We start from the raw sequence: 13987 nt of genomic DNA, 5'->3' as shown, positions 1-13987 counted from the left end.
TTTTTTTTTTTTTTTTTTTTCCAAGAGCAAGACTCTCTTCTAGGACCGTGTCCTTCAAATCAAAAGGAAGAATTTAATTCATCAGTTAACACTCCATAGCAACTAGAAGACTTTTGCTGCTTCCACCAATCATTTCTCAAGACACAGCCAGGCATTCCCCATTAGCTGCAGTGTGAGAGAAACAACTAGAAAGAACTTGATTTTCCCACTGGGATGGGATAGACACAGTTAGTAAACAGCCTGACCACAGGGTCTGGGGACAACCAAAGGGAGCAAAGGGAGTTAGAGTCCAACACCGTGTGGCACGTGCATCCTGCCAGGTCAGGAACTCCAGCAGCAACCTGTATTAGACATTCCAAGCTAGTAGTCAACATGGAGGAAGCTAATCACCATGAAGGGTGGCCATCCACTTGGCAAGGGGTCTGGGCCAGGACTCCCATTGGTCAGAGCCCAGTGCTAGAAGGATGGGCTCTTTCTAATGTGAAAATCTCCCCATCAACTGTGACCAACAAGAGATCACTTCGTCCTTGTCTTCACATAACTGCACTGCCTTGGGCAGCTAACATCTGTGGCTCTTTATTCTCTCTGTCCCTCACCATGGCCCATGGCCTATGTCTCATGTCCTGTGTCTCTCTGTGCTTCACATCAGCTCCTGCATACTTCGGTGTCCAGGGCCCCACCCTGGACTTCCTCCCTGCTGAGAAAACCACAACCGCCTGCTGACCAGGCCTTCCACAAATTCCTATCATATCCCCCTAATGGGGCATTCCTGCCGCTTAGTGGGCTCGTCATTCGGCTCCTGTTGAGTTGGGTACAAGAGCTAGGGCTCCCCAGGGAGCTCAACCAACTGCCTCTGCTGCAGACAACAGCCCTATACTGTGTATGTGTGTGTGTGTACACACGTGTGTGTAAAGTCTACAGCTCTGTCGTGGTTTGTATACATCACCTCACTCGACCTTGAGGTAGAGCAAATATTATTAGCCCCACTTTATAGATCAGGAAACGAATTCTAGTGACTATAAGCAGCTGCCTTTATCATACCTTGTGTGAGAGGATAGAAGAATAAAATATAGTCCTGTACTCTGTGGAGCTCACAATCTCCTATGTTCAAGGCTACACAGGTAATGGTAATAATAATAATAATTCATTCTTTCAAAAAATATTTATTGAGTTCCCATTATGTGTCAGGTACTGAGAGTATAATGGGGAAGGAGACAGACAGACGAACTAGAGTTTATTGAGCGTTTGCTCTTGCCCAAGCACTGTGGGAACTTTTTTACAGGTCTTATCTTAATCCTCAGCACAGCTCTACTGCGTAGGGGCAGATGTCTGCATCCTCAGTTTCCCTATGAGGAAACTTTGGCTTGGATGAGGTGGGTGACTTGTCCAAAAGCTCCAACAGGGTAGAGCATTAAAGACAGCCATCCGCCCTTGTCCGCCTCACCACAGAGCTATATTGCCTTTATATTCTGACTCCAAGTCCAGTGGGCTTTTTGCAGCCCTGTGTTGTCCACACAGACCCCATTTGCTCCACCGAGCAGACCCTCTCCAGAGCAGAGGGCAGGCAGTGCCTTCCCAGACCCTAAGACCCAGAAGGCCTTGCGTTGGTTCCGGCCTGTGCCTGGAGCTGTATCTCTGGCTTTGCCTCCTGTTCAGGTTGACTCGTTGGGCCTTGCTCCGCCTGCTTGCTCCGATTCCTCCACTCCTGGAGCAGAATCAGTTTGCTCTGTACAGACTGACCTTGGTCCAGCCACCACCCTCAGCACCTTACAATCCTCTCAGTTGTTCTGACTTTACCCTCTGAGGCTGCTGCCGCTGCACACCCATTCCCCACAGGAACCATGGTAGAAGCCTCTCAGTTACTATTTCCACTTCTTTCTCCTGCTGTAGGCCATGGTTTCCACACCTAGAAATCAGCCAAGAACCCCACCTCTTATTTACCTATGAGAAGACCAAGGCCTCTGGGCGGCATCCTTGTAGTTACTCCTCCCGAGCTTGCCCTTTCTAATGACCTATTCTAGCTTCCTTTCCTTTTCTCCCATCTACAGGTACCTCAGACTGTGTTCTCCTCCTCCTTCTACACATCTTCCCCAGGTGCACTTTGAATCCACTGCCTCTTCAGTCTTTCCCTCTTGTTTTCTCAAATGTACAGGTCTCCGAAACTAGGAAAACCTTCCTTTCATTCGTGTCCCTTGGCCAATATCTTAGATGTTTCTGAGCCCTTTGTGCCCTCAATGAGTCATCTGCATTGCTGCCTCCATCCACCTCAGTTTTCTCTACAAAAACAATTCTTTCAAGAGCATCTGTGTCTTCCCAATGGTTTTTTCCAGTCCCTGACCTTGTTATTGTTGAGTATCTTTGAGTTGGTTCCAACTCATAGTGACCCTTTATAGGGTTTCTGAGGCTGTGTATCTTTTTGGGAACAGAAAGCCTCGTCTTTCTCTCACAGCAGCTGGTGGACTCAAACTGCTGACCCTGTGGTTTATAGACCAGTGATTATCAGACAGAACCACTGCACGCCTCAATTGTTTATATATTGAGGTGAAATTCACATAACATTAGATATTTTAAAGTGAATAATTTGCCAAGTTGTACAGTCACCACCTCGATCTAGTTCCAAAATATTTTCATCACCCCAAAATAGAACCCATGCCCATAAGCAGCTATCCTGAATCCCACCTCCCACTGCAGCCCCCTGCAACCACTAATCTATTTTTTTGTCTGTGTATTTGCCTAGTCTAGATAGTTCATGTAAGTGAGGTCATGCGCTATTTGTCCTTTTGTGTCTGCCATAAAATTATCAAAATGTTCTCAAGGTTCATCCATGTTGTAACATGTAGCGGAACTTCACTTCTCTTTATAGCTGAATAATATTCCTTTGTATGTACCAGGGGGGTTCAAAAAGTCCATAGAAAAATGAAAAGATAATGGAATCTTTGCCTAAACTTTTTGAAGTTCCTTCATATATACCACATTTTATTTATCTGTTCATCCATTGATGAACATCTGGGTCGTTCTACCTTGCGTCTCATGGTGCTGTGGGATAAGCACTGGCCTGCGAACCACAAGGTCAGCTGTTCAAACCTACCAGCTGCTCCTTGGAAACCCTAAACAGGGCAACAATGAGTTGGAACCAACTCTGTGGCACTTAACAACAAAAACAACCTTGTGTCTTAGGTCCACAAACAACTCATGGAAACAACAGTCAAGAAATCAAGTGACGTATTGCATTAGGCAAATCTGCTACACAAGACCTTTGTTAAGTGTTCAAGAGCATAGATTAGTTTGAGGCCTACGATGCTCCTATGCCAAGTCATATTTTCAGTCGTCTCATATGCATGTGAAAGTTGAATAATGAATAAGGAAGCCCAAAGAATTGATACGTTTGAGTTATGGTGTTGAAAAAGAATATGGAAAGTACCATGAACTGCCAGAAGAACAAACAAATCTGTTGGAAGAGGTACACCTAGAATATTCCTTGGAAGCGAGGAAGGAGGGACCAGTCCCTGGAGAAGAACATTATGCTTGGTAAAGTGGAGGGACAACAAAACAGAAGAAGACCTTAGAGGTGGATTGGCATGCTGGTGGCAGCAATGGGCTCAAGAGTAACACTGATTATGAGATGGCACAGGATTGGGCACTGTTTTGATCTTTTGTATATAGTGTCACTATGAGTTGGAACCAACTCAACGGCACCTAACAACAACCTTGTGTCTATTGTGAACATTCTGTTATAAACATTTGTTTGGTTGCCTGTTTTCAGTTCTTCTGGGTATATAGTAAGGAGTACAATTGCTGAAGTCATAATTTAAGTGAGTCATATGTTTACTTTTTTAGGAACCATCCTTGGCTTTCTAGATCGCTTGAAAACATTTAGCATTGTTGGCCACGCCTCTCTTTTTGACCCATGCTTTCCTGACTTTTGTGTTTTCTTCACACTAGTTTGCATTAAGGAACTATTTGCTGGCAAGGAATAGAACCCTGTTCAAGACAACTCAGACGGAAGAAAAAAAATTGGAATAATTCAAGGGAATCTTGTGAAATTCAATTTTCATTATTCTGCACTCTTATTTTAGTTCTCCCTCCTGCCCCCCACGGCAATCCATTATGCACACTACAGCAGATGATGCTCCCTACAGCGGTACTTTGACATAATGGTACACTCCACTCAGAATTCTTCAATGGCTCCCTATTGCCTACCAAATACAATCTAAACTATCAGTTTGCATTCCACATCTTCCACCATGTACGTTTCCAGCTTTGCCACCATTTTCCAACATAAACATCCGTCTCCCCCAGCTAGTCTACCCTCTATTTTCTAAACATGTTTTTTTGGTTCCTTGATCTGCTTTTTAGCTCACACTATTTCTTTTTGTCAACACCCAACTAATACATCTCCCATTAAAATCCTACCCATCCTTCAAGTCATAGATCAAATGCAACTTCTTATAAAGACTTCACCATGGCAGAGGCGACCTTCCCCTCCTTTGGAAGCTTGGGACTCAGGGCCATGCTTTGTTTGCCATGTCTCTGGGCAGAGGAATTCTATCACGTGCCATATCTCCATCCATCACAGTACGTGGCAATGTCCCTAGCCTGAGGAGTAGGATCCAGAATGATGAAATGAATGAATTGGATGACTAATTGGCTTATCTTTTTTTTTGTCCCCAAGCATCTATTTGCCCCACCATTTGTTGTTGTTGTTATGTGCTGTCGAGTCGGTTCCGACCCATAGCGACCCTGCACAGGGTTTCCGAGGGTGTAAATCTTTACGGGAGTAGAATGCCTCATCTTTCTCCCGCGGAGCAGCTGGTAGTTTCGAACCGCTGACCTTAAGGTTCGCAGCCCGATTCGTAACCACTACGCTACCCCTGAATTGGTCCACCTCCTCAAATGAAAGACAGAAAAAGCAAAGACTAACAGCTTGTTAACTAGATGCCTCTGGGCAGTTACAGCATGAAGGAAAGTTAAGTCTGAGCTGAGATTTAAGATATTTTGTGATCAAAGGGTTAAATGATTTGCCTGAATCCACAACAACTTGATCACAGAGTGGGTTCAACACTCCCCTTTTGTCCCCCACACTCCACTCTGGTTCTTTTTGCTGCCAATTTTCAGTGCCTCCTGCCTCCCTGCAGCCCAGCTCTGCTGTCTGGAACACGGGCCCTAGGAACAGACAGGAGGCCAAGAGCAAGACCCATTTCCAGAACATAGTGAGACAAATCGTTGTTCCACATTCTGTGTTTAGCTCTCTGTGAAGAGAGTGGAGGAACCTTGAGTTGTGTTTGAAGGACACAGGGACTCTGTGTGCTAGAGAAGCAGTGCCCTCCATCAGTCGGTCCTGGCAAGTGTGTCTTTAGAACGCCCAGATCCAGATGAGTCACTGTCTAACCAGGGGCTCATCCTTCATCCTTCCTGGCACTTCTTTTCCTGAAAATATGAGGCTTCTGAGATGCTGCTCTTGCTCAATGTGTATTCATTGAAGGCTGTCAATCATAGACTACTAACTCTTAGTTCCAGAGGTGGACATGTGACCCAACTAGCCCAATCAGAGCCCTTCCCTGGAGTTTCCCCCACTTGATTGAGGAAAGAGAGCATCTTCCACACTGGTGCTGAAGCTGAGGTTTGAGACTTCCATGGTTCAAGTCTAGTGAAGAAGGATGATATGAGAGAATGAGGCCAGCAGGCAGAGGAAACAGGAAGGGAGAAGGAGAAACTAACTCCTGACAACATCCTGGTCCCTATCCCTGGCTCCAGTCACCCTCCTATGGCCCACTTGTGCCCTCGCAGTTCCTGCCAAGTTTGGACCTATGAGTCAATAAACCCTTTCCACTAGTTCAGGTTAACTGGGTTTCACTTTCAACCAAAGAATCCTGATTAGCACAACTTCCATCCGTCACTGAATCCCTTCTCTGACAGTTTATAGAATTTCTCCTTCCCCCTTTCCTGGGATAAACATGCATTGAGAAATGGAGCCATGGCCTTCATCATCATCACCACCAGCAGCAGCATCAACAGTCATGACTGAGTGCCTGGCATGGCTGGCATCGTCCTGGGCATGGTGAGAAATCAAGCTGTCTCTGTCTCCTGGGTGCTTCTAAGCTCATCAAAATATAAGAAATTCCAAGGGCACAGAGCACATGCTGAGCACAGTTCTTTTTTAGCACAAATCAATCAGTCTGCACGGCTTTTCTACAGAACACAGACACTCATCATTGCAGATTATTCTGACTCTTTGGTACCAAACATTGCTTTCTTAAGAACCATCCACACCCTTAGGACTAAAGAGTCTTGTCTTCATCCTAAAGTTACTTTCTGTAATAGAAAACTCTTTATGTAGCATTTTCTTCAGCCTGGTCAGCTTCTAATTCATGAGAAAATCTGTTGCTCCCCTAACCAGGATGCCCTTTCTAACCTTGTGCCATTTATTACCCCTTGGGGTCCTCTACCTCAGATTTCTCTTCTGCTCCACCCTCTTCCCATTACCAAAGTCTCTATTCCATTCAGCTGATTCCTGGCCTCTGGATATACCCTGTTCCAGGATGTATTCTATCAATCTCCTGCTTGAATACTTTCCCATGTTTGCGGTATTTAACAGCAACGGCTTTCAAAGAATTAAATGTGCAAGAAGGAAAAAGAACATTGCACACATTCCCAGAGAAGTAATCTACACTTGATATCATGTATTCAAAATGGGAAGCATTTAAGCTTTCACCCAAACCACAGTTTACAAAAAGGGGATGGCATCTAGATATGGCTAGAAAGGAAACTCCTGGTGTGGCCTTATAAAATAAGCACTGGACTGCTTGCTAACCACAAGGTCTGTCTGCAGTTCAAACTCACCAGGTGCTTCTTGGAAAGCTTATACAGGCTCACTATGAGTTGGAACTGACTCAACAACACTTAACAACAACAATAAGAAAGGAAAGGAGAAGGAGGAGTAGAAAAACGGGGTTCTGAAATCTCTGTATTCCTTCCTGCCCTTCTACCCTCAGATTTCACACCAGACCCTCAGATGTTGTGAGATTCAAGGACCAACCCAACTAGATTCATAGTTCCCTTCAAGAGACTAGGAGAAAGATGAGGTCTTCTGCTCCCTTAAAGATTGACAGGCTCGGAAACCCTATACAGGGTCTCTATGAGTCGGCACCAACTCAATGACACACACCCACCAGCACCACCACTATGGATTCAAATGACCATCCTAGAGAATTCCACTGATTTATGAATAATTCTTTCTCCTACTTTCCTGGGATAAATTTCTCTTCCTTTGAGGGCTGAGATGATGTATCATCCTTACCTACTTCCTCTTCCAAAAAGTTAGCGGTATCAAGAAAAAGTATTGTTTTCCGTAATTCTGTGGGTCAGCATTTTGGGCAGGGTTCCATTAGGTGGTTCTTGTGCTCCACATGATACCATCTGATGTCACTCACTCAGATACATTCAGCTGTTGACTGGGCTGGGTTGGAAAGCCCAAGAAGGTGTGATAGGGGGTCTGGGTTTCATTCCAGAACAACAGGAAGTCATCAAAGGTTTTTACAGCTGAGTGGCATGGTCAGGCTTTTGTGTTCGATGACTCAGTTACAGTGTGGGGAATGAGGCTGGAGGAAGCAAGCTGGGTATAGAGGAAGGAGTCTCTCCAGAAAGGGTTTGAAATATTGACAGAGGTAGATATGACAGGATTGGCTGGTAAATGTGAAGAGAATGGAGAGGAAGAACCAAGGCTGATGCCAGCTTGCTGGCTTTGGTCTATAGGTGCACATTGAGGATGGGCCAAGCTGAGATGACTGTGGACGTGCAAGGGGAGATGTCAGGTAGGCAGTAAGATACATAAGTCTGAGCTGGGCTGGGGACTCAGGTTGTAGAGTCATGGATATTGTTGTTGTGTGCCGTCAAGTCGGTTCTGACTCATGGCAACCCTGAATAGGGTTCCTGAGGAGCGGTTGGTGAGTTTGAACCACCAACCTTGTGGTTCAGCCTGACTTTGAGATCAAGTGCTTATCCTATGGCACCACACCAGGACTCCTAATAAAAGAGGAAAGTGAAGAGAACCCAGGACCATACCTGGGCACTCAGTGTTATCCTCACCACTGGACCAATAAATAACATCATGGTAAGTGGAGACAGAATTGAAACTGTCAAAGACTTCACTTTTCTTGGATCCACAATCAACACTTATGGAGGTCAAGAAATCAAAAGATGTATTGCATTAAGCAAATCTGCTACAAAAAACCTCTTTAAAGTGTTAAATAGCAAAGATGTCATTTTGAGGCCTAAGTGCACCTAATCCAAGCCATGGTATTTTCAGTTGTCTGAGATGCAGGTACATTGAACAATGAATAAGGAAGACTGTGGAAGAATTGATGCAATTGACGTAAGGTGTTGGAGAAGAATATTGAAGATACCATGGTCTGCCAGATGAACAAACAAATTTGTGTTGGAAGAAATACAACCAGAATGTTCCTTAGACAGGAAGATGGCGAGACTTCAGGGGGGAACTAGTCTGTAAGGAAGGACATCATGCTTGGTAAAGTGGAGGGTCAGCAAAAAACAGGAAGCCCCCCAATAAGATGGATTGGCATGGTGGCAGCAAGAATGGGCTCAACCATAGCAACAATTATGAGGATGGCACAGGACCGAGCAGTGTTTTGTTCTGTCATGCATTGGGTCACTAGGAGTCAGAACTGACTCAATATCACCTAACAATAACATGACAGGAGAGGGAACTTGCAAAGGGTACAAAAAGGAGGTACCAGAGAAATAGAGGGAACAATCAGAATGGAGTGACTTCTTAAGCCATGAAAGAAGAATGCTTTAAGAGGAAAGTAGGGGGGAACAGCCAGCTGTGTCATTTACAGCTGAGAGATCAAGGAAGATGAAGACAGAAAGGCTGTCCCTAGATATTGCCCATGAAAGCCACTGGTGATAGAGACAAGAGCGGCTTTGGTGGGATTGGAGGCGGAAGGTGGATTGGGGCATAAATGGGTGCTGAGGAAGTGGAGAATCTTGTGAAGACAACTCTATTGAGAAGCTTGGCTATAAAGGGGAATAGAGAGATCTACCCACAGAAGATTGGAGGTGAAGGATATGGCTGGGGGTAGGAGATAAGAAATATTAGAAACCAGTAAAAATGATCCGTAGTGTGAGAAATTGTGCCTCGGTGCTTTGGGTTTTCTTTTTCAATCATGAGGAGAATTTATCATTGTGTAACTCTTCACAGTTTACCAAGTGCTGTCTCACATACTCTCTCACTTAATTCTCACAGCCATCCAGTGAGATGTGTAGCAGCCCAAGTTACCGATGAGGAAACGGCTTTTTAAAGGAATTAAGCCAGCAAGCTCCAGATCACAGTCAGGAAGCGGAGGACCAGGAGGCCCTCTTGACCAGGACACTCTAGACTAGACCCATCCCCAAGACCCCTTTCCTGTGCACAACAGTCCGACTAAGCCTAGGACATGTGTCTCATGTAGAAATAGATGCACTCGGAGCAAGCATCGCTGTGTCTTCCCTGATGTTGCTCAGTGGCCTCCAATCCAATCCCTTCTGTCCATTGGCCCATCCACTGACGTCATGCAGTCACAGCCTGGCTCACATCCTGGCTCTGACTGGGCTTCACAGAGTTCTTTGGCTCCTGAATTTCTAGAAGTGTCCAGCAATCTCTGGCTGGTGTTCTAGAGAAGGACAGCGAACTCCATGGTCCTCTAGCTCCCCAGGCTATCAGATGCTTAGGGTTGACACAGATCCCACAGAGTGGCCATGGGCAAGTCCCCGATCCTCTCTACCTCAGTCTCCACATCTGTAAAATGGGGGTGCTAATAGGCCCTACATCCTAGGATGAAACGAGATAATGGGTGTAAAGTGCTTAGAGTAATGTTGGGCACATGGTATATGCACTGTTCATGCTACTCACGATTATTTCCCACCACCTTAGCCATTGAAACCTTATGACCACAACAGGGAACTGTTCAATATGGTGCTAGAAGATGAACCCCCTAGGTTGGAAGACAATTTGCAGTGACCACAGGAATGGACACAGCACGCCAGTGATGAGAACGGTTGTGTTGTTGTGTTGTGTTGTGCATGGGTGCTGTAAGTTGGAACTGACTCTCCGCACCTACTGACAGCAGCGTGATTATTTCTCTTCACTCGTTCACTGCATTGGGTGTAAAAGCAAGACCTTTGTTGAGCACCAACTCTGTGCCAAGCAGTGCTCTCAGCGGAGCAAATACAAAGATACATGTGCAGGCCTCCTGTGCTCAAGAAGCATATGTTTTAATGAGGGAAGTGACACAGGGACACAAACAACTGTGCCCTCGGCAGGAGGAGAGAGGCACAAAACACGGCGGGTGTCCAGAGAGAAGGTCACATCCGGCTGGGGCAGTCAGGGCAGGCTTCACGGGGAGGAACAGGAAGGTGGGGAGCAGGCTGCGATTGCAGTGGGAAGAGCCTTCCCCAGGGGTAAGGGCAGCTGCAGCTGAGCAAAGTCGCAGACGCTGAAAAGAGCAAGGCATAGTCAGGGGACGGTGAGGAACCAAACAGGAAGGGGGGCTGGCTATCTTGTGTGAGAGGCTTTGAATATCAGTCCTGCACACCCTGCCAAGGGCAGCGTGGTAGAGGGAAGGGACAGCAACCCCATGCACTGCTCCTGGCCCTCTCTTCCCTGGGCTTGCACCATGAGTTGTCAGAGCTCTGACCCAAGAGCTGTTGGTTGGACTTCAAGTCTAACATACCAGTGGAGGGATTCTGCCTAGGCTGTAGTGTAGGTTTGGAGCAGTCCCTACGGCACTGCTCATTCTACAACAGATGGAAGTGTTTGACCCAGCCTAGGAACCTCACCCCATCATGTCTTTAGAGGGGCCCTGAAGCTAGCACCCTACCCAGTTCCTCAAGGAAGAAGCCATGTTCACAGGGACCTTGTGGCACCACTCTACATGCTCAGGGTGACCAAGCAGGTTTAGGGAGATGCAGGGAGGCCATGACCTCCCATCTTCCACTGGGAGTTAGCCCCAAGGGATGGTATAAGTGTTCCAGGAGTTCCAAGGGGCAGGGAGGTGCCAAGGTTGGACTCTGTATGTGGCTCTTCAGCCATGGTCTTGGGTAGGAGACACCTGCTCTGTCCACTTCATAGGATCAAAGTGAGCCTCAGAAACCCAGAAAGACCAGGAGGGGCCCTCACTGGGCTGTTAATCCAGTGGCTTTTAAACTTTGGCTCTTAAATCCCTTGTGGAAGCATTTTATGGAATGGGATGCATCAAATAAAATACATCAATGTAGACATGCTACGGTTGGTTGAAACTGAGAGGGAAGAGCCTTGAGGCCTGCCGCCATGACCACACCTTGTCCACACATTGTAACCCTCTAATCTAGGAGTCCTGGTGTGGTGCTGCAAGATAAGCACTCGACCTCAAGGTTGCTTTGAACTGCAAGGTCAGCAGTTCAAACTCATCAGCTGCTCCTCAGAAACGCTATTCAGGGTTGTTATGAATTAGAGCTGATTACAACAACAACAACAACTTAGTCCATCTCCCTCATTGTACAGAGGAGAAAACGGCACCTAGAGAAGGAAACTGACCAGCCCAATGTCACAATACTAATCTCTGCCAGAGTCAAGTATGTGAGAAGCAAATGAGATCAAGAACAAGGAAGTGCTTTGTAAACTGTAATGTGCTGTAGACATCTAGGATGATCATTATCTCCGCCATGAGCGTGAAGTTTCAGGCATTCCTCACAGTTGCTACTTTGTGGGGAGGCTGCTAGAATCTAACGCCTAGGACTAAGAGAGTGTTGACATCCTTAGCAGTAAGGAAAGAACACAGGGTTCGGATCCCTGCAGCGTGGCTAGAGACTCATTACCGCTTGTGAGCTGTGTGACCTTGAATAGCTCACTTTGCGTCTCTTGACCCTGTTTCCTTTTATAGGGGGAAAAATAAGAAGCCTTATCTACATTCTCTTTGGGATTCTGTGAGGTTTAAGTGAGACCTTTCTTATAATGTATATAAGAAAGACTTTCTTATAATGTATATAAGTGTTTTTAACCTGGCAACGTTCTGTACAAACTATAGGATCGAATCCCTATCTTAATAAGGCAGACAGGATGGTAGCAAACAGAAGACCTGGAGAATTTCAGAACTCTCCTTTTCCCCGAGGGCTGGAGCCAGCTGCTGAAAGTGCTGAACCCAGGTCTTTTGTCTCTTCAGCCTGGACACGTCTCCATAGGTCATGCCGCACCCTCAACACCCAGCCCTTAGATACTCTTTGACAAGGTGTCCAAAGTATGACCTTCCATCACTGGGCAGCTGACTCAGCCCTAGCGATTGCCAGTCTCCCCTTTCATATACCATGGGTGCCAAGAGGCACCCAGCCAGTTGCTCAGCATCCCCCAAACCTCTCTGCCTCTGCATCTGTGGCAAAGGAGAGGGCCAAGTTGGATCTGTTTCAGGAAAGCAAGAAGTGCTTTCTTTCAAGAACTTGGAGACTTTCTTCCAGCTTTCCCCAGGTGTTCTCACTGGGGCCCCCAAGAGACCAGTAGCGCAGTGTCACCAGGAATTGGCACCAGGGGCAAGACAAGCAAGGGCCAGAGGCTGGGGACCTAGTAGAGGGAGGGGTTTGGGCCAGATTCCTTGGAGAGCCTGTCAGGCTGGTGGACCCAGGAGGAGAAGAGACCCAATTTGGACCTTCAGGCTGTGCTGCTGTGGGTGACCTTGGCTGTGTGGGGTCTTGTGGGGTCCTCAGGGTGGAAAGGGTGATGAGAAGATATTGCTGGTGGAACTCCTAAGTCACTCCATGACTTAGACGTGAGCTCTGGGGCTTCAGTCAATCATTCAATAAATATTTACTGAACATTAGTCTGATCTGGAATCCTGGTGTGGTACTGGAGGATACGCACTGGACCGCTGGGTTGGTTTAAGCCACAAGGTCGGTGCTTCAAATCCACCAGCTGCTCCTTGAAAACCCCATACAAGGTTTGCTATGAGTCAGAAGCAACTTGACAGCACTTAACAACAACAATAGAGTATGTTCTGGCTGGTGTTGGAGAGGCACTGGACTATCAATCGTAAGATCAGAAGTTCAAGTCCATCCACTGTTCCATGGAAGAACTTCGAGGCTTTCTACTGCAGTGAAGATTTACAGCCTCAGAAACCCTACATAGGGTCGATATGCTGACTTAACAGCAAGTATGTACAGGCACCATTATGGGACCTGGGGAACAAAACAGATGGAAAATTCTGCCCTGTGAAGCTGGCATTCTAGTGGACTCCGGCAGACAATGAACAAACAAGTAACGACACAGAGAACTGAACACTGGACCGAAAAGCTATAGAGAGACAGTAGAAGTGATGGAAAAGGTGTACAGGGTAGTGGTATCATCAAGTCGGCTCCCACTCATGGTGGCCCCATGGACAGCATCATCGTCATGGTCACTGGTCTGCTCACGTCCTTGGTTCCGGCCACTGTGTATCCTAAGTGCCTTCCAATGTGGTGCTTGTCTTCCAGCATTATATAAGATGCTATTCTGATGTGAGCTAGAGGGTTTTCATTGACGAATTTTTGGAAGTACATTTCCAGACCTTTTTTCCTACTGTGTCTTAGTCTGGAAGCTCTGCTGAAACCTGACCACTGTGGACGGTGTTTCAATACCTATGGCATAGCTTCCGTCAGCCCAGCAACATGACAGACTGACCAAACGGGTGGTGGATACGCTGACAGCAACTGTCAATTTAGGACATGTATGGCAGGGAAGGCTTCCCTGAGAAGGAACAGTTGAGCAGGCTTGAAGGTGAGGGAGTGAGTCACCTGGCTACCTGGAGGAAAAGCCTCCTGAGCAAAGGGATCAGCAAGTGCAAAGTCTTTGAGACAAGAAAGAAGAGGCCAGAGAAACCTGGTGGTGTTGGTGTTGGTGGTGGTGATGGTGGTGGTGGTGTTGGTGGTGGTGTTGGTGTTGGTGGTGGTGATGGTGGTGTTGGTGTTGGTGGTGGTGATGGTGGTGGTG

General features: G+C 46.6%; 1 protein-coding gene across 1 annotated transcript in view; it reads left to right on the top strand.

The window, feature by feature from the left end:
- The window catches only part of CRTAC1 (cartilage acidic protein 1), a 173745-nt gene that overhangs the window by 91895 nt on the left and 67863 nt on the right, over nucleotides 1-13987 (top strand). The gene's annotated exons all lie outside the window — the stretch shown is intronic.

Source organism: Chrysochloris asiatica, unplaced genomic scaffold, assembly GCF_000296735.1.
Source record: "Chrysochloris asiatica unplaced genomic scaffold, ChrAsi1.0 scaffold00003, whole genome shotgun sequence".
Taxonomy (NCBI): domain Eukaryota; kingdom Metazoa; phylum Chordata; class Mammalia; order Afrosoricida; family Chrysochloridae; genus Chrysochloris; species Chrysochloris asiatica.
Note: the sequence above shows the minus strand (reverse complement) of the source record. Positions and strands in the feature narration are given on the sequence as shown.